Source organism: Silene latifolia, chromosome 2 (assembly GCF_048544455.1).
Source record: "Silene latifolia isolate original U9 population chromosome 2, ASM4854445v1, whole genome shotgun sequence".
NCBI lineage: Eukaryota > Viridiplantae > Streptophyta > Magnoliopsida > Caryophyllales > Caryophyllaceae > Silene > Silene latifolia.
In genome coordinates, this window is record NC_133527.1 from 76124732 (window position 1) to 76144436 (window position 19705).

Genomic DNA, 19705 nt, shown 5'->3' on the forward strand with positions numbered 1-19705 from the left:
ATTTTTTTTCTTCTCGTGGTAAGTGGAAGAAGTCGACTTGGTCGAAGAACTCGGCCTCGTGATTGATTTTTGCTCGGGAGGGTCCGAAGCTGTCGCTATGGATTTTCCATGATCCGGACACCTTATTGATGATGAGTAAGGAATCGTCGTGGACCCTCAGCTACTTGATGCCAAGTGTTGTGGCTGCTTGTAGGCCGATAAGGCATGCATAGTATTCGGCGGCATTGTTGGTGACGACGAAGTCTAGCTTGACTGAGATCGGAACATGTTCTCCCTCTGGTGATATTAGAAAGATTCCTACCCCGAAGCCTCTTAGATTTGATGCACCGTCGAAGTATAGGTCCCATGCGTCGGAGTCGGTACAAAGGAAGTCTTCGTCAAGAAGTGACCATGGGTCGGTCGTTCGATCCTTATTGACAGGGTTTTCTGCTAGGAAATCGGCGACTGCCCTTCCCTTGATAACCTTAAGGGGTACGAAATTGAGATCAAATTCAGACAGCATGAGTGTCCATCTAGACAGCCTTCCGTTCAGTATGGGTTTTTCGAAGATGTATTTGACCGGTTTCATATTAGAATAGATGTGAACCGTGTAGCTGAGTATGTAGTGTTGCAGCTTCTTTGTTGACCAGACCAGGGCAAGGCATGTCTTTTCCAGTTGGGTGTACCTTGTCTCATGCTCGATGAACTATTTGCTGATATAGTAGATGGCTCATTCTTCGCCGTCGACTGTTTGTGCTAGCATTGCCTCATGGCTGTGTCGGTGACAGTCAGGTATAAGGATAAGAGAATTCCTTGTTGAGGTGACATGTGGACAGGAGGTTTGGATAGGATTTCGTTTATCCTGTTGAAGGCCTTTTGACAGTCGTCGTCCCAATCGGAGTGATCGGAGGTGCGAAGCTTCTTGAAGATTGGTTCACAAATCATAGTGAGTCTGGCTATGAAGCGGCTGATGTATTGGACTTGACCGAGAAATCCCCGAATATCCTTCTAGTTTTTAGGCCGAGGCATTTGTTGAAGAGCCTTGATTTTGGTAGGATCAATCTCAATGCCTCTTTTGCTGACGACGTGTCCTAGGAGTATTCCGGAGGTGACTCCGAATGCACACTTATGAGGATTTAGTCTCATGTTGTATTTCTGGAGCCGAGAAAAGAACTTCCGAAGGGCGCTGATGTTACCGTCCCGCTCTTTTGATTTGACGATCATGTCATCGATATATACTTCCACCTCCTTGTGGATCATGTCACGTAAGAGTGTGGTGGCGGTTCTGAAATTATTTGCCCCGTTGATTAGACGAAAGGGCATGACAGTGTAGCAGTATGTACCCCATTGTGTAATGAATGCAGTCTTGTGCATGTCTTCCTCAACAATTTTGATCCGGTTATACCCAGCATACCCGTCCATGAATGATAACAGGGTATGCTCGGCGGTGTTGTCCACCAAGATGTCAACATGTAGAAGAGGGAAGTCATCTTTCTGACTTGCTTTATTCAGATCCCTAAAGTCGACGCGAACCCGAATTCTCTCGTCTTTCTTGGGTAGAGGAACAATGTTGGCCACCCAGTCAGAGTATTCGAACACTTTGATAAATGCGGCTTTGAACTGCCTGTCTACCTCTTCCTTGATTTTCAGGGCCCATTCAGGGCGCATTCGGCGCAACTTTTGTTTCACCGGTTTAGCTGATTGTCGAGCACGAGCATGTCTTTATAGGACCAGGTAAATACGTCCTTGTATTCATGTAGGAGGTTGATGAACTATTGTCTTTCCAAGGGGTCGAGAGTGGTCCCTATCCTAAGTTCGTGAGGTGTATTGTCGGCTCCTACGTTAATAGGTTCGGTCTTCTCAATGATGGGGGTCCTATCTTCTCGTTTGTCAAGTTCTTTGTCTAGGTGAGGTGGGTAGTCACTCAAGTCAAATTCCTCATGTTCGTTCAGAATTGCATTGCAGTTAAAATGAGACGAGTCATAAGCAAACGTAGCGTTCATTAAGTCGACTTGAGCAAAAATCTCGAATAGGACAAACATCTCATGGGTAGTCAGAGGCGGCACTGTGGAGGAGGTGGCCCCTGGAACAAGCTCCAGGTTGCTGCGTTCTCCCGGAGTGGGGATGACCTTAGTTGACACAGCCTCGGAAGCAGCCACAAGTTTATGATAAAATAGTGGAAATGGGACTTTGACTGGGACATCAGGAGTGCTAGGAGCTAAGACAGACTCTGACTCTGACTTGGACTCAGACTCATTCTCATCTTCACTTCCCTATTTGAACATAGGGCCTTCTCCAGTTGTAATCTTCAGAATGTGGCCTTAACGATCGGTCCACTTGATAGTTTTCCTCCAGCCTTGTGTAGTTTTCTCTGGGTTAGTATCAGAGATTAAGGCCGTGGGGTCGAACTGGTTATCCTTTAGAGCAATGTTGATGATGTCCTCATAGTCGAGGTGCTTGATGTTGTCTTCTCCGAAAAGAAGACTAACGGCTTGTCTATTCTGGCATGGGGTTAACTCATATTTGGTCGACGCAGCTATTGTGTTGTCAGGTATGAAGTAGTAGCCTTGAAAGACCTCTACTCTCGGGTGTTTGACCTTAGCTACGGGGTCGTAGATTGGCTCAGGAAAGCCGTTATAAAGCTTGAATTCTCCCTCGGAGACAAAGTATCCATTAAGAGTCAGATGGTAGGGGCGGAGGATGACTCCGTGCTTTTTGCGCTTCCGTATTACGAGGTTCATCTTCTGGATGTCTTCGTCGGTAGGCTCATAGCCTATCCCGAAAGGGATGTTAGAGACCTTAGCCTATTTCAAGGGAGGCAAGGTGCTTTTCAGCGGATTGAGAGGTAGACCAGGGAAATAACCCTGGCGCATCAAAATGCGGTTGACTGTGAGGTTGGAGAACGGGTCACAATAAACGGATGTTGATTCATCAGTTAGGGCATTCACAGCTTGGAATCCCCACATCTCGCTGTCGTCCTCTTCAATGACCTGAGAGGCTATTCTCTTATTCATGATAGTCTTGATCGGGGAGGCGGGAATCGTGATTGTTTTCCCCTCGAAAGGTACCTTGATTTTCTGATGAAGGGTTGAGGTGACGGCCTTAATGGCGTGAATCCAGGGGCTCCCCAGAAGCATGTTGAAAGAGGCGTCGATGTCGACCACCTGAAAACTGGCTTGTCTTTCCAAGGGTCCAGTTGCAATGGTCAATGTGATAAGCCCGCAAGCTTACGACGAGTGCCATCATAGGCGCATACGCCTTGGTTAGTTGGGACCAAATCAGCTTCTTTGATATGCATTTTGTGAGCCGTCTTGAGAGGAATGACATTAACCGCAGATCCGTCATCCATTAGAACCATGGGTACATTCTTTTTTTTGGCACTGTATAGTGATGTATAGGGCCAGGTTATGGTTGGCTCCGAATGAAGGGATATCTTCGTTAGAGAAGATGACCGGGTTGCTGAGGTCGGGGACATCCCTTGTCATGTGCGCTACCACTTCTTCTGGAGAGGAGGTAACAGGGAACTATCAACTTTCCCAAGGCTTTTAGCAAAGCTTGCTGATGTTCGAAGGATGTAGCGATCAATTGCCAAATGAAATCTCGGTCGTTGCTTTTTGTAATTGTTTAAGGATCGATTGTTTGGGAGCTTTAGGTTGGGTGTCCGTGTCCGGGACAACCTGGTCATTCGTTGTTGGAATGACCGTTGCATTGTTCGAGTTTTAATAGGGCCATCCGGACCGGGTAAGATGACCGATCTCTTTTACTTGTTGCCATTTCCCGGAACCATATAGACATCCTCTGCGTTGTCTCTCCAGATACCGTTTATTTCGGGATCCTGAGGGTATCTTGGAGGGGTATTCCTTAGTGGATAGTTTTTGTAAGGGAAGTTTTTGTGAGGGTAATTTTTGTGAGGGTAACTTTTGTGGGGTTGATTATTGTGGGGTGCAAGCCATAATGGTCGCGGGAGCAATCCTTTCTAATGAGGGTATTTTTGGGCGTTTAGAGTACCCTCCCTCGGATGCGGTGTTGGTGTTGGTGGGTTGAAAATCAACCGGTGGTGGCATCCTCAAGTCGGGTAATCCTTTCTGAGAGACTTGTTATGACCTCCTCAACTTGTTGAAACATGGTGAGCATGGTCACGGCGTTGAATACGAATATCCCGTCCGGGGTATCCTTCTCCAAGGCATTCACCTCGTCATGAATTGGCAAGATGAGGTGTGAGATATCCAAGGTTGGTTCGTCATCAGAGATGGCATGGATTCCAAAGGCGTTTGTTTTGTTGTTTGGTTTTGTGGGTGGAGGTAAAGGTAGCTCTCCTTTCTCGATCATATCGTGGATGATCTGCTTTAGTTTAAAGCAGGCTTCTATGTCATGACCTTTCCCTGGTGATACTCGCAGCCGGCATTGGGATTCCAGAAATGGGTTTCATAGCCTCAGACGGATCCGGAGTGGGCCTAATTGGTTGTAGTTTCCCTTGGTCCATGAGTCTTTTTAAGGCACTGGCATAAGTTGACCCCAAGTTTGTGAATACCCTTTGAGGACGCTTAGTTTTCTTTGTGGTTAGTTCAAGGAGATTGACCTCATCAATTTTGTTTGATTGACCATAGGGGCGAGATCTGGTTGATGTAGATCCTTGATAGCCTCGACTAATGGTTTTGGCTAGGACACCCTTGCGGAGGTCGTCTTCAACGCGGGTTCCGATTATCTCTAGGTCCTGGAACGTTTTGATGTTTTGATATCTCAGCAGTTTGGCATATACCGGGCGGAGGTTGTTGACAAATTTCTCCACCAGAGTTGATTCACTCAGCTTACTGACCAATTGAGTGCTTACCCTCCTCCAACGGGTTAGGAATTCTGTCAACAACGACTTGATCCCAAGTAGTGATGTTGTTAGCTTGGATTTCGACATTGTCGGCATACTATTTGGTAAATTCAATGACGACTTGATCTCAAGTAGTGAGGTTCTTGGGGTCGAGGGAATAGTACCATTAGCGGGGAATTGGTTCTAGGGATGACGGGAAGATCCGAGTGAAGAGTTCTGTTTGACCCCCTTAATTGCCATGTAATCCTGTGGACATGGGCCACACACGCCGCGCCCACCCGCGCGTTGATTTCGAGGCGGCAACACTTCTCCCACGGAACCTTGGTTTGCCAAGCACGTCATGGGCCGTTACCGATTAGTGAGGCATTGAAACCAGTGAAAGGTTGAATAAGCATGCATTTGTGGAGTCGCCACCAATTTATTGTGGAAAAATTGGAAACCGTTCGAATACCTCATGTCATGTCAAGACACAAAGTAATGACATGAACACTAAGAACTCGTTACCCTTAGCATTCTACGTCTAGAATGACTCTCTAAGATGCCAATGGACACGGATGTCCAGAGATAATTGGAGTAAGGAGTGAGGGTACGTATTAGGAAGCTCTTTAATTAAACACCTAATCCCGCCCCCCTCGATAGCCGCCTCTACTAATGATTAGCGAAATTGTTCATATTTGATATGTTGTCGATGTAATGCATGCAATGCAACAAACATAGATTAATCCTAGCATGTGAAATTAGACTATGTCGGTTAACACGTATTTTAGCAAACAGTTGGGGTCGAAGTTGGAAGTTAGATTAATTACATGTGAAAACCATACAATTAAACCATACAATTAAATCATACATAACAAATAATTACGATAAATGAATTAAAAATTACAAGAATTACAAGGTTTATTTCATCTACGTCAAAATTGCTCAAAGACGGAATTTCAAAGAAGAAAACAGAAAGAAAATAAAATTGGAATTAAAAGTATGAAAGTACGTCAGATTAGAGATGATAATACTGATAATAGTCGATTTAAACCGTATTTAGAAGCTACGTCAAAGCGAGAGAGTGTTCAGAGACAGAAGCCATCCCAGAACAATCGCAACATCTGCTGCGTCCTCTAGAAGAGGTGCAACACTTCCTGCGTCTGTTCTTGAGTTGGGTACTGGTTGTGCAGTCAGAATCACGGATTGTAATCGTTCATGGGTAAATTTAAGATCGATTATTAATATTTTACTCAAGTTGAAGTGCCTTAATTGATTACATGCATCTGGGCAAGTCATTAACAAAAACAACGAGAAATTATAGCGGTTTACATAATTAATGATGAACTCGTGTCGGAAATATAAAAAGAACAAATTTTAGATTAAATTAACGAAACTGGACAAATATAAATTGAAATTAAACTTATGTATCAAGTTAGGATTCCAGCACCTCGACATGAACAAGTCAAAACCCTGAAGAAATCGATTTGAATTAAGACGGCGAAAACCCGCAAGTATTGAATTACTCGGGATTAAGGACGAATTTAAGCATTGTAAATAAAAGAGATTTGTTAAAACGTGATTTATATACTGAAACAAACAAAAGGAATGAAAGAATAAGAGAAAAATGAAAATTGCAGGAACTCGAGGAAGAAGAAGAAGAAGAGCAGGAGCAGCGAGCAGCCTCTGGAAGAGGCGTAGCAGATGCTGCGACTGTTCGAAGAGGCGCAGCTGCTACTGCGTTCCTTCTCGACGTCTGACCTCTGTTGTTTTATAAAAACGGTTTAAAAAGATGGATTTTTAATTGGTTTTTGAACGTGCTTCTGATATAAATCTACATTAATTGATACAAAATAAAAAGTACAATAAATAAATGGGATTTACACCCTCAGACTGTTTGACTAAACGAGATTGACTAAAGTTAATGTTTAGTGATTGCTCGACCCTAATATGCGTGGAAATTGCCCTCGTTAGAGGATTTAAAAGACTGATTAAGTTGATTATAAGTGGATTTGGTCAAATTGGTCAGTCTATGCAACGTGACTGGGACATAGAAGGATCTGAGCTTACGCGGTCGATTGATCAAGCACGTAGGCGTCGAAAGCAACAGCGTAGTCTAGAATGGAAAGAGAGAGAAGACAAGGGGCGGAGGAATTATGGTAAAAGTAGGAATAAGATATGAAAGGAAGGATCCGAAAACAACCTATTAGGTTGAAACACGGAAACTTGGATAAAAAGAATGCCTTGAGAAAAGGCGCAGTATGTGCTGCCCAACCCAGAAGAGGCGCATCATTTGTTGCGTCCTTTCTCGGGTAGTATTATTCTGCGCAAGAAAACGCGTTTAACAGCCTATCGTATTTTAGGCATAACTTTCTCTACAAGATTCGGATTAAGGTGATTTTGGTGGAGTTGGAAATCTAAGGGAAAGATCTAGAACTTTCTGTGAAATAGGCCAGACCCGCAAAAGTTGTTATCATCTCGTAAAATGGGCCTAAATATCGGGTTGTCATTTTAGCTAAATGAAATGCACATTTTGTAATGTAAACTTTAAGTTTAGCCCAAAGAAGTGACATGGGACTCAAAAAGAGATATACTCATAACATTTTATGACATCCTAACCCTAGGTAGACAAGCACATTGTTTTTGACTCGAGTTTTGACGGTTTTAGAAAATGAAGATGGTTTTTGACCCGGATTCCAAATGTACTCTAATTACTGACAAAACGACCGTAATGACACCTAGATGACAACCAAGGGTTAGACACAAGTGTACGAGTTACCTTTTATTAACCGATTTACAAAACTTCATAAAATCGCAACATATGCTAAACATGCGGCCCTATCATCACTGGGTGTTTGGCGGGAGGTGTAGAAATGAGGTATCTATAGAGCCCCTACTTTGACTGAGGCTTGGACTAGGCAAAAGTCAAAGTATAGCCCTCACGTCAATCGAAGGTTACAACCTAAAGACTATGGCGACGCGAGGTGGCTCAAGGGGTCTGAGCCAAGGACCTGTCGTCGGCAACATTTTAGAGTCTGTCGACTTCTGGGGACGGTCGTTTTAAGTCCATTAGACTACGTAAGGAAGCTCGCCAGCCATAATAATAAATCATACCTGAGACTTCTTTCTCGAGATGTTTCCGGAGGTGCGTAGGAGCTGAGGATAAGACCTAAAGGATATATAAGGATTGGTGCTAGGGTGTGGGGCCCTAAAGGAAAACATCGACGGGAAGGAGGCAAAATATAAGTTCAACCTAAGGGGTTACCAAGGTTTGGGCGTAGGAAACCTAAGGAAAAGTGATACTAAAGGATTATGATCCTAGGGGTAGAAGTGTATGAACTCTAGGGGAGTTGGGGTGTAGTTGGGGTGTATGAACCTAAAAGAGTGGTTTATGAACCTAAAAGGAGATGGGATCCTAAGGGTGTATGAATACAAGAGACATGTTTATGAACCTAAAAGGATATGCGATCCTAAGGGTTAGTTTAAGAGGTATTGGGATATTAATTATTGTTTCGGACACATGCATCCAAGCTTTCTATGGTATGGGAACTTCAAAAGGATTTATGGGTTTATGAACCTAAGGAAATTTGGTATAAGAGCTTTCAGGTTTACGAACCTAAGGGAAGCTATTTTAGGATCTAAGAATTTGGGGTAAGAATCCTAACTTTAAGTTTACAAACATAAGTAAGGAGGCTCTGGTTTGGGAACTTCTAGAGAACGACACCTTTACTGAACTCCATGAGGAAACAATAATATTGAGGGTAGCAGGACGTTGGTAGAAATTATTGGGGAATCTGCTTGCGTCGGTCTCAAGCGAACTCTAGCAAAAACTTGAGGTTGAATCTGCTTGCGTTGGTCTTAAGCGAATCATGCTTCCCGAGAAATACGAGGGTTGTAGGCGGCAACGAACTCTCGCTGGGGAACACATCGACGATTAAGAACATCTTAATCTTCATGGAAGAAACCCTGAGCATCATTGCAAATACTGCTAGGGAATATCTTGACTGCCGCTGAGAAAAATGAAGACATGGGCGAAGCCCCCAGTTGGAGTGAGCTATGCTTCTTATACTCTCTTGCATGGTTATTAGCCACACAAACAATCTAACAACAAAAAATAGAACATGAGGAAACAATTAGTACATGAACCTCGAATGAGGAAAGAAACACACAAGTTTTGAAAAATCTTTTCTTTATGAAATTTGTTGCTTGTAATGCGTTATGCATATCCCATTGGCTTTAGATGTATGACATGACACGACATCGACTCACTAGGACGCAAGACGATAGACTGACACAACGCTGACTTAGATTTGATGCGACACGGGGATGAATTTGATAGACTTTGATTAAGTATTCGCAACCCCTAGCCAAGTGTGGGTGATAACGCGTATCAGTTCTAAAGGCAAAAGAATTGCAAAAGGTACATATAAAGGCAAGGCAACAAGACTCCTTCTTGAGGCATGATAACTTCGAGAATGGATCCAAAGTCCTTTGTCATTGTCCGGACCAAGCACTAATTTGACTAAAAATAAGAGACTGAAAGAGTAAAAGGAAGGGATAATGGACGGTTGACGCCTCGGAAGAGAAGCCCCCAGGATAAGAATATGACCATGGAATTTGGTAAAAAGTGAGACTAGGCAACAAGAAGGAGCCCCCCCCCCCCCCAGTAAAGAGGTAGAAATGGAAATTGTAGTTGGAAGGTTGAAATTGAGGTTAAAGGTTGATGGTTGGGATGGTTGATAATTGAGGTTGAAAGTTGGTAATTGGGATGGTTGATAATTGAGGTTGAAAGTTGATAATTAGGATGGTTGATAATTGAGGTTGAAAGTTAAAAGTGGGTTAGTTGATAATTGAGGTCTGCCTACGTATTCACGTGAAGTGAAATCAAACCACATCGTACTTCTGAGTGTGTGCCTAAACTATGCTGTCAGAGACTTAAAATGTGTGGGTTACAAGGGTATATTCCTCTTGTGACTCGAAGAATCGGTTTAAGATAACTCCCTCTGCTCACAGACCAAAGAGGTATAATTAAACTTGTAAAAATTTCCTTGTCATGTGAGCGCACTCAACGGACCCTAAGGGTGTTGTGGGTTCATCCCCTCCTAGGTAGCAAAGTATCTGAAGACTCCGTGTATGGGTCAAGGTGAAACTGGATTGGATATTTGGAATATGGAGCTCGAAAATAAGAGGCTTTGATGAACAAATCTTTGGAGCTTGATTTTGTGGAGTTAAGGCTCGATGGGATTATGGCTTGTAATATGGCTTGGAAATGAAGTCTCTTGGCTTGATGTAGCCTGGGAACATAAAGGTAGGTTAATTGATGCGGGATCAAGTTTCTATGTCTTGGTCCTAAAGGATGGGTATACTTGACAATCTTAAGAGGATTATCAAAATTCCCAACTATCTCCCTGTAACGGTCTCGAGAAGGACTTAGAGCGTGTGATGGGTGAAAGACTAAGTGAGGGTGCTAGCATCGATGTCTTGATTCTATACAGACTGCAGCAGTGTTCCATTCAGCATTTGATTTCAGGCTCAGTCTTGATTCAGACTCAGATTCTTGGTCTGGAATATATCTCTGCTTTTTGCTCAGATTCTTGATTCAGGTTTTTGAAGATAACTTTGACTTTGGATATCGACATTGACTTGCGTAATTGAGCCTTCTTCTTTTGACTCCTTTGTCTTGGATTACGGGCATAATTGCGGCCTTGGATATTGATCTTGGTCATTTCTCTTGATTGAGCCTTTGACTTTGATCATGGGTCATATCGTCTTGGATCTGCTTGCTACCATTAATTTGAGTGAGACTAGCACCTTTGGTATGAAACGGGTTGGTCTTTAGTAAACGAGTTTTTTATTGTGGGGAATGGGCTTGCCTTCCGTCATGGATTGTTAACAAGGAGATGGTCTAGATTCGTCCTAGAATCTCTTTAGATATGCTCGTACTAAACTAGGGTTATAACAAGGTTTCTATTTCCAGACATGGAATAGGTAAAAAATGGAGACGGATTTTCGGGTCCTCTACAACTTGGAATGGAACATCGTTTAAGTGTACTCACATTGACTCCGCATACGTTGTTCATTTTAAAATGTCTTAAATCAATTCTTGTTGTCACATGAAAAGGATAAAGGAAGAGATAGGATAGAATATGTGGATTAAAAAGTGTACTTTTATTGAAATGATTTATTGAAATGAATAATTAATGTATAGACTCGAGAAGACATGTGACTCGTGGGACATCCCCCAGGTTGTCACTATGAATGAAAATGGACACGAAGAAAGACACTAGAAAAATTATGGGAAATAAGGCCTAAGACTCGGATGTAGACTTTGATTCGATCCTAAATCTAGACTCCTAATTATCATTATCATCTTCGGGGAATCCTCTTTCAGCATCTGGTAGCTTGAATGCCCGATCTTGATCGTTGAACGATTTGAGCACCCTGTTCTCGTTGTTTGGCGTAATAGAAGGGTAAGGGCCAAAGAGACCTTTCGGTCTTTGAAGAGTAAGACGCCCATGAGGGTCATTCTTTTCTCATAAAGGACCGAGGGTCGATAAAGATATCTTTCCGCGATCGAGCATATACTGGATGGTATATTTGAGTTTGGAACATGTTTCAGTGTCGTGTCCATTATCCCAATGGAATAAACAATATTGAGAATCGTCCCAGAAGCGACCTCTCCTCTTATACTCAGGATCTGGGGTTGAACCGATTGGCTGGACCAGTCCTTTAGCAAAGATTCTTTCAAAGGCGATCGTATAAGGCATGCCTAAATTGGAGAATGACCTTGGAGCGGAGTTCCTCTTTCTGGTGAAGGTTGTATAACCTTTACGTCGGTAATGCGGATCATTTGATTGTTGGGTGTAGATGTGGACGGTGATCCTCCTTAGATGATTTCATCGATAAGAACAATCTCTACTGATAAGTTTTCGACGGTCTTGATGCCTAATTTCAAATGAGAGGTGTAGATTAGGTGTAGACAGTGAATAACGTCTCAACCAATATTGCCTCCTTTGACTGGTCGGGTATTTGTGAATCTGTTTTCCTTCTTTTAACCAAATGATTGGTGGGTCGTTCATCTTCTTGATCACCCGCGATGTTGAACTCCCTATAAAGTCTTTTAGTTTCTGTATCCGAGCTAGTTTGGAGCGAGACAAAAATCCTACCATCCTCAATCCCATCTTGTATGACATGCTTGAGTTTGTTGCAATCTTTGATATCATGCCCCCTACCCTTATGGTATTGACAATACGAATTGCAATCCCAAAATTTAGATTTCTTTTCTGGGTCTAGGCTAGGCCCTATTGGTTGAAGAAGACCTAGAGAGGATAAATTGTTCATGGCTAGGGCATATGGTATGCCTAGACTTGTGAATGACCTGGGAAAGTTGTTAGGTTTCTTTCATGAAGGCTCCATGAGGTTGCCTTTGTTGATTTTGATTCCTGGATGAGACGAACTAGGGATAAGTTGCTCATTTGTTGCGTTCTTCTTAGGACTGTGAGGTTGAGGGTTTGTCTGGACACTTTTCATCTTGAAAGGTTGGGCCTGAAGCTTCTTACGCATTTCAGCAAACTGGTTCTCCATGTTGGAAAGCCGAGAGTTTAGGTTATCAATGGCTCCTTCTTATTTGAAAATTTATTGTTAAAGGCAATGGAAAACATGAGCATTCCACATTGGATATCGTCTTCCTCAAGCATGTTTATCTCTTCGTCATCATGAGGATCGAGGAGATGAGAATAGTCTAGGGATTATTCTTCGTCATGTTAAGTGCTGCTAGACCCAAGTGGGTTGTTCCTCTCGAATTACTCGACAAAAGGTGGCACTGGAAGCTTGCCCTCTTCAATCATATCTTGGATGGTGTGTTTCAAGTGAAATCACTCTTCAATATCATGGCCTCTACCTTAGTGATATAGGCAGTATTTGTTGCTCTTCCAGAGGTTCACTTGCTTCTCTAAAGGTGGATCCGGAGTCGGACCTATTGGATGTAGCTTACCTTGGGCAGAGAGTCTCTTCAAAGCATCGACATAAGACATGCCTAAATCAGAAACCACCCTTTGATGCCTCCTAGGTTTCTTTTCGATTGTTTTCGGCTTTCTAGGACGACAGTTATTGCAAGAGGTAAGCTTTGGACGACCTAGACTAGAGGTTTCTCTAGGTGGCGTTTTATTTTCCACCGTCCCATTTTCAAGGGCGAGGACGCGAATGTTCAAATTTTCCACTGTAACTTGAACTCGTATGACCATGGCATAAACATCTGGGAGAGACACGGTGCTTGTGGCTTGAACTGCATTGTGACTTTGCTGACTGACGGAACTTGTTGGATTCCTACTCGACAGAAATGATGCGGATTACAACTCGATTCGACATCAGATCACGCATACTAAGGCAATAAGCAACGGACACAGGAAGGGACAAGTAATCACGAGGATAAGACGACAAATCTAGACTTGACTTGTGAATTCGTGAAATGCCGTGAGCGACTTCTCGTGTTTGAATTCACGGTGCTTGACTTTAATTTTAGACTCGAATGTTGACTTTGACAGAGTGACCCTTATATGGTCGACCTTATTGACGGGATTGATGACACGTGTGTATTTTAGACACTGGTATAAGTGTAGATACCCGATGTGTGCTTATAGGTGTTAAGAAGACGGCTGCAGTTTAGACTCAAATGTGAGGCCCATTGAGACTCGTGTGTCGAGCCTCGGGACGTGTCATTAGGGAGGTTTTGAAAACACGGCTTTGAAATAAAAGTGGATTTGAAAGGTGAGCCCCATTAAGTCTTTTGTGTACGACTTGGGCACGTATGACATGAGGTGTCGAAAATATTTAGATCCTAACTTAATTGGGGTATGGGATCCAAAATGACGGCGTGACGCCTTAGGACTGGACTTGAATTTGAAAAGACCCAAATGTAAAGAAAGACGGGTTTATGACCCAACAGAATTTCGACTAGGACATAGTCGGTTTGAATTTTAACTCTAACTTAGCCCAATTAAATTTACATATTTACATTTACATAGTTTGTAATTTTTTTGGTTTAAAACATTTTTTGGTTTTTTTTAAGGACTTTTTACGTTTTTGTTTTTTTTGAATTTTTTTTTTTGAGAACTTACGAAGGATTTTATTTCTAGAGAATTTAAAATTGACTTGAATTTTGAAAATAGAATTTTACAGAAAGTGGAAGGGTAATGGATTTTACATTTACAGAAAATTGAACATTATTTGATTTACAAAAGGGATTTTGAAGAGGTTTTTTGTCTTTGTTAGAAAATTGAAATTTGATAATCGGAAAATACGGCATTATCTGGTTTACAAATGGGACATTTGAAAGGTTTGGTAATGAATCTTATTTAGTTTGACATTATTTTGTTTATAAATGAGGAATTTAGACACGTGATTGATTTGGAAAACATACACAAACAAGCATGATGACAGTATGCTGAATGCATTTGAAAGGTTTTCCTTTAAAGGGGGGTTGCCATACCAAGCAATCAAACCCTGGTCTGTGGAGAGGTCTGTGCCAAACACGAGTAAGGTCAGTTCCTAGTCCATTTGCTCGAGTAGTGAAAGCTCTCGATACAAACATGATTAAGCATCGTGGTATGGTTGACGTCAATCGCTATCTATCTTTAGGCCCAGATAGGAATTTGGACCGTCCGGACAGGACGATTGGTCAAATGGGTCGGTTTAGGATCTAGGAAAACCAAATGAAACGACCTAAGAAGGTCTAGTAATGAAAATCGACAACTATCTCGTATAGACTATTCCCTAACCTTGTTCAAGTTTCACCCTGGGTAACATGTAAGTGTATCATCCCCAGCGAAGTCCCCAAACTGTGGACATGGGCCACCCGCGCCGTGAGCACCTGCGCATTGGTTTCGAGGCGGCGGCACTTCTCCCACGGAACATTGGTTGGCCAAAGCACGTCATGGGCCGTTACCGATTGGTGAGGCATTGAAACCGGTGAAAGGTTGAATAAGCCTGCATTTGTGGAGTTGCCACCATTTTATTGTGGAAAAATTGGAAACCGTTCGAATACGTCATGTAATGTCAAGACACAAAGGAATGACATGAACACTAAGAACTCATTACCCTTAGCATTCTACGTCTAGGATGACTCTCGAAGATGCCAATGGACACGGATGTCCAGAGATAACTGGAGTAAGGGGTGAGGGTACGTTTTAGGAATCTCTTTAATCGAACACCTAATCCCTGAAAGGATTCATTAACCCCTTAATTAAAATCATTTTAATTAGATCTATATTAACCATTGATTTAGTCTTTGTGAATTTAGTGCATGCATAGCTTAAAACAAGAATGAGGATAAAACGGTTTTCTTACAATGGTGGTGAGACGGAAATAGGCACAAGCAACGACACCTTCCTATGCTTGTTATTGAACTCACTAACATGGGATAATCCTCCAAAATTCCATAGGTTCAATAATGTGAACACCTCCTCTTAGTTGCTCTAAGACAATCCCACAATATTAATATTATTATATACTAGATAATAATACTAATCTCCTTAAATAAATCTAATATTAGGATTATTACTACACTAGTAATATGTGTGTTTTTATTAGATTTTATCTTGAACAATTTCTATATCTTCCTAACTATTAGAGAGAATAACAGAGAAAATAGATGAATGAATATGAATCAAGTATGAATGAAAAAATAAGAAAAAAACTCCTTCTTATTTTTTGCCATAGGGGGCCGGGTAGCATGGGTGCCAAAGGCCAATGCATGGCCTTTGTACTTTTCCTTTTTCTCTTATCAAAGAGTGTAGGGTTAGGGCTAAGACCATTAGGTAATGATTATGTCTTCTAGCAATTTAATAGACAATTAAATATCAACCAAAACACCCCATGAAATCGGTCCATCCATAGTGTATACATCCATTTTATTTTGTCAAATGTCAATTGTCATACACAACATGTCACATGTAGCATGTAACATGTAATTGATCATATTAATGCATATTTAACAATTAAATATCATTATATAAATTAATCAAATTACATATTATAAATTATCTAGTAATTCATAATAACATGTGTATAAAATGGGTCACGTTAATATAATTCACAATATTTTGTAATTATAATTAACCATTCATTCTTTTCTTCATTGTTTCATAAACAATAATCAATTTAAGTAATAAAGCAGTTTAACTACTAAAATGAATCTTATTTAATCAAATTACAATAAGATATAATATTCTCCTTATAAATCAATTTGTTCAATTTAAGGATTTAATCAATCTGTATCGTCATACAATCGATTAACTTTATAATTGAGGGAACCGTCCTTTAGGAAAGACCTTAAGGAATCAAATGACCACCACCGTCAGACGACAGTAATGTCAAACTCAAGTCATCCAATCATTACCGATTAATGTTGATCAGTTGATTATAAATAAATATTGAATCATCCATTTATGTATTTTTATCATGAGTTTCACTACAAGAAAAACTAAAACAGGTGACCGAAATTTGGCGACTGATGATGGTAGTCGCCAATTTGGCGACTGATTTACAAATTAGCGACTGAAATCAGTCGCTAATTAGGCGACTGAATTTTTTAAAAAGGGAATCTAATTTGGCGACTGATATTTCAGATTTCGCGACGGATTTATAGGTAGTCGCCAATTTGGCGACTGAAATTCAATCGCCAAATCATATTTCAGTCGCCAAATTTTTTTATACAAACCAGACACCCCTCTCTCCTACTTTACTCTTTCCAAACCAAAAAAAAAAAGGCGAACAACGACGACAGCGGACGACGAGCGACGAACGATACAACCACACTTCCACCGCCACTTCCACCACCATTTCCACCGCCACTTCCACCCTCTTTAATTAGGTTTTTTTTTTGTTTAATTTCAGTTTAATTAGTTTAATTTGTTAGATAAATTTGTAGTTAGTTTGTTAGATTTATTTGTGGTGGTCAGCTGTGGGTGGGGGTTGGTGGGCCGTGGGTGGGTGGGTCGTGGGGTGGCCTTGGGTGGGTCGTGCGTTGTGTATGGTGTTGGGTAGCTAAGTGAAACCGTCTCATTATCGTTAATATTAAGCTAAGTGGAACCGTCTTAATTAATATTATTATTATTATTATTATTACTAAGTTAAGTGAAACCGTCTTATTATTATTAATATTAAGCTAAGTGAAACCGTCTTTCGCATTAATGGAATTAGCTAAGTGGAACCATCTTTTGGATTAAGAGAATGATGTGACCATAATTAGCGCACATTTAGTCCTCGAATTAGCCTTATTCCCATGCTTTTTAGTGCATATTTGGGTCATTTATTGTCTTTAGCTCTTTGTTTTGCATATTCTTTGAGGTATTGTGTCCTTGGTAGGAAAGGAGTGCAAAACTTGCATTTTCATGGCAAAATGAGACTAAATTGATTGAATCCAATGACCAAGCATCAAGGAGAGACAAGATTAGAAGGCCTTTGTACATATTATAGTAGTTGGGCAATGATGAGGAAAGATCCTTGCATCCCCAAGGAAATCCCCAAGGATTTTATAAAGAAAAGGGAAGAAAAGAAGAAGAAACAAGGCTGAGCAGCAACCCGTGCAGATTGCCCTGAAGACGCCCGTCCCCAGGACCACAATCCGTGCGTCTTCTACCAATGACGCCCGGGCAGCAGCACCCAGAAGACACCCGTCTTCTCCCAAAGACGCCCGGGAAGAGACACAGGAATCCGGCCGTCCCGTGCCTAAGACGCACAGATTCCAAGGCAGCACAATTTCGTCTTCTACAAGCCTCAATGAAAGATGCCCTTCCTTCAGAAAATATCGGCGTTTCCCTATGTAGGGAATTAATCGCCATTTAAGCCCTTAGTTATCCCTAATGCATCCACCTAATTTCCACTATAAATACCCCATTAGTCTAATTAGAAGAGCATATTCTTCTTATCAATTCTTAGAGTAGTTAATATCAATCAAATCTCTCTTTAGTTTTGTAATCAACAATTAATCAAGTTTTAATACAAGTTTTATTTCCTTAATCTGTCTCTTGTTCATCCTTTATTTTGGGTAATTGAAGATTATTTGGGTTATTATTGGGAGATTGACAACCTCTGAATCAAGCATCAAGTACTTCTATTATTCTTTGCTTTATTATTGGAATCATTAGTAGGTATAATTATCTTAATCCCTTTTTAATTATTGCTAATTACTTTCATTTGTTCATCATGTTTCACTTTGTTGGTATGATTGACAACCTTGCTAGCATGTTCAACATGATAATGAGTGAGTAGTTTCATAGCTAGGGTTAATGGGTAATTAGGGGAAACCAACATGGGGAATGATTCATACTTAAATTAATATTCTTTCATAGTTTATTTGCTTGCTTGTTTTGATCTCAACTCATGCACATGTTATGTTTGATGAAATGCTAAGCCTATGAATCCTTGTATTTACAACCATCACTTATCTTTTCAATGAGACTTGTAAGACATAAACAAACTCGAGTCTCATTAGACCATGCATGTTGTTGAGTAGGGAAGATTAAGTCAACTTGTAGGTGTTTTACAATCTAATCGATTCGGCTACGGGACCCAAACATTCCTAGCTAGTATTGTAAGATATAACCCAACTCAATCCATCACAACAATAATTGCTTGCTTATAATTTGAGAACATGTTTGTATGATCAATTCCCATGAATCCCCTATGACCCCATGACACCCTAGTGCTTTTTATCAATTGTTTAAAACCCTTTCAATTCATCTTAGTTATTTACTTTCATTGCTATTTAGTTTAGTGACCTTCTACATCAACCCAAATTGTGACACCCCTAAGACACCAATAGTCTCAATAGAAATCTCATTTCAATTCCCGTCTCTTGGGATCCGACCTTTACTTGCCTCTTTACTAATTGTAGAGTTGTTTGTGAAGTTATAAATTGTGTTTTGGTCTAGGTGCTTCCAACGACAATTGTTCCCAAAAATAGAATATAGCATCCGAATCCAGACCAAAAATGGCGCCGTTGCCGGGGACGGTTTTATCTTGATTTAGATTTTCTTATATTGTTATTAGTTGTGTCTTTCTTTGCCTTGGGGAAGTAAAACTCCTCAAAGTTTGTTCTAATTTTTTTCGAGTTGTTTGATATTTTGCATGTCTAGAAGGTCACAAGGTGATTTGTTACCTTTTGATCGTGAAATTGAAAGAACTTTGACAACCAATAGAAGACTTGCTAGGAGAAATTTGAGAGGTATTAGTGAGGTTGTAGATATTCAACCAACTATTGAGTTCATCAAACCAGTGTAACTCAAGACCAGATTCGATGGGTCTTATTTCCTTTTTTTCTAATTGGCACCGCGAAACAATGGTTGAAGGGCCTTGATAAGGCCACTCTCGGAATTGATTCTTGGAAAAAGTTGGCTCTAGCTTTCTACAAAATATTCTACCCACCGGAAAAGACTAACATGCTAAGAGCTCAAATTACGGGTTTTAAGCAAAGGGATGAAGAATCTTTGTATGAAGCTTGGGAGCGGTTCAAAGGAATTTGTCGCTCATGTCCTCACCATGGACTTAGCGAGTGGTTCTTGGTACAACAATTTTGGAACGGTCTATATGAAGATTCAAGGAACATTCTCAACATGGGATCAAATGGAATGTTCACCGAAGTTGATGACAATCAAACTTGGAACAAAATTGAGGAAATGGCGGTCCATAACTCACAATATAGTAGACCTCGCAAGGCTACTAGAGGAGGAAAGCATGAAGTGGACTCCGTTACTCAATTGGGTGCTCAAATTAGTGCTTACATTGATACAATCAATTTGAAGTTTGAAAAATCTATGGCTAGACTTGAAGAAGCCTCGAAATCACCAAAGCATCATGTTAATGCCATGACGGCATCCTCATCAATCCCAAGTGGGATATGTGAGAATTGTGGAACTTTGGGACATGACC

At 41.0% G+C, this 19705-nt stretch overlaps 1 non-coding gene across 1 annotated transcript; it reads right to left on the minus strand.

Annotated features, from left to right (window-relative positions):
- Positions 1-19215: 19215 nt before the first annotated feature.
- On the minus strand, positions 19216-19322 carry LOC141644429 (small nucleolar RNA R71). Its single transcript, XR_012544048.1, has one exon. It is a non-coding gene; the product is annotated as a small nucleolar RNA R71 (small nucleolar RNA).
- Positions 19323-19705: the final 383 nt, after the last annotated feature.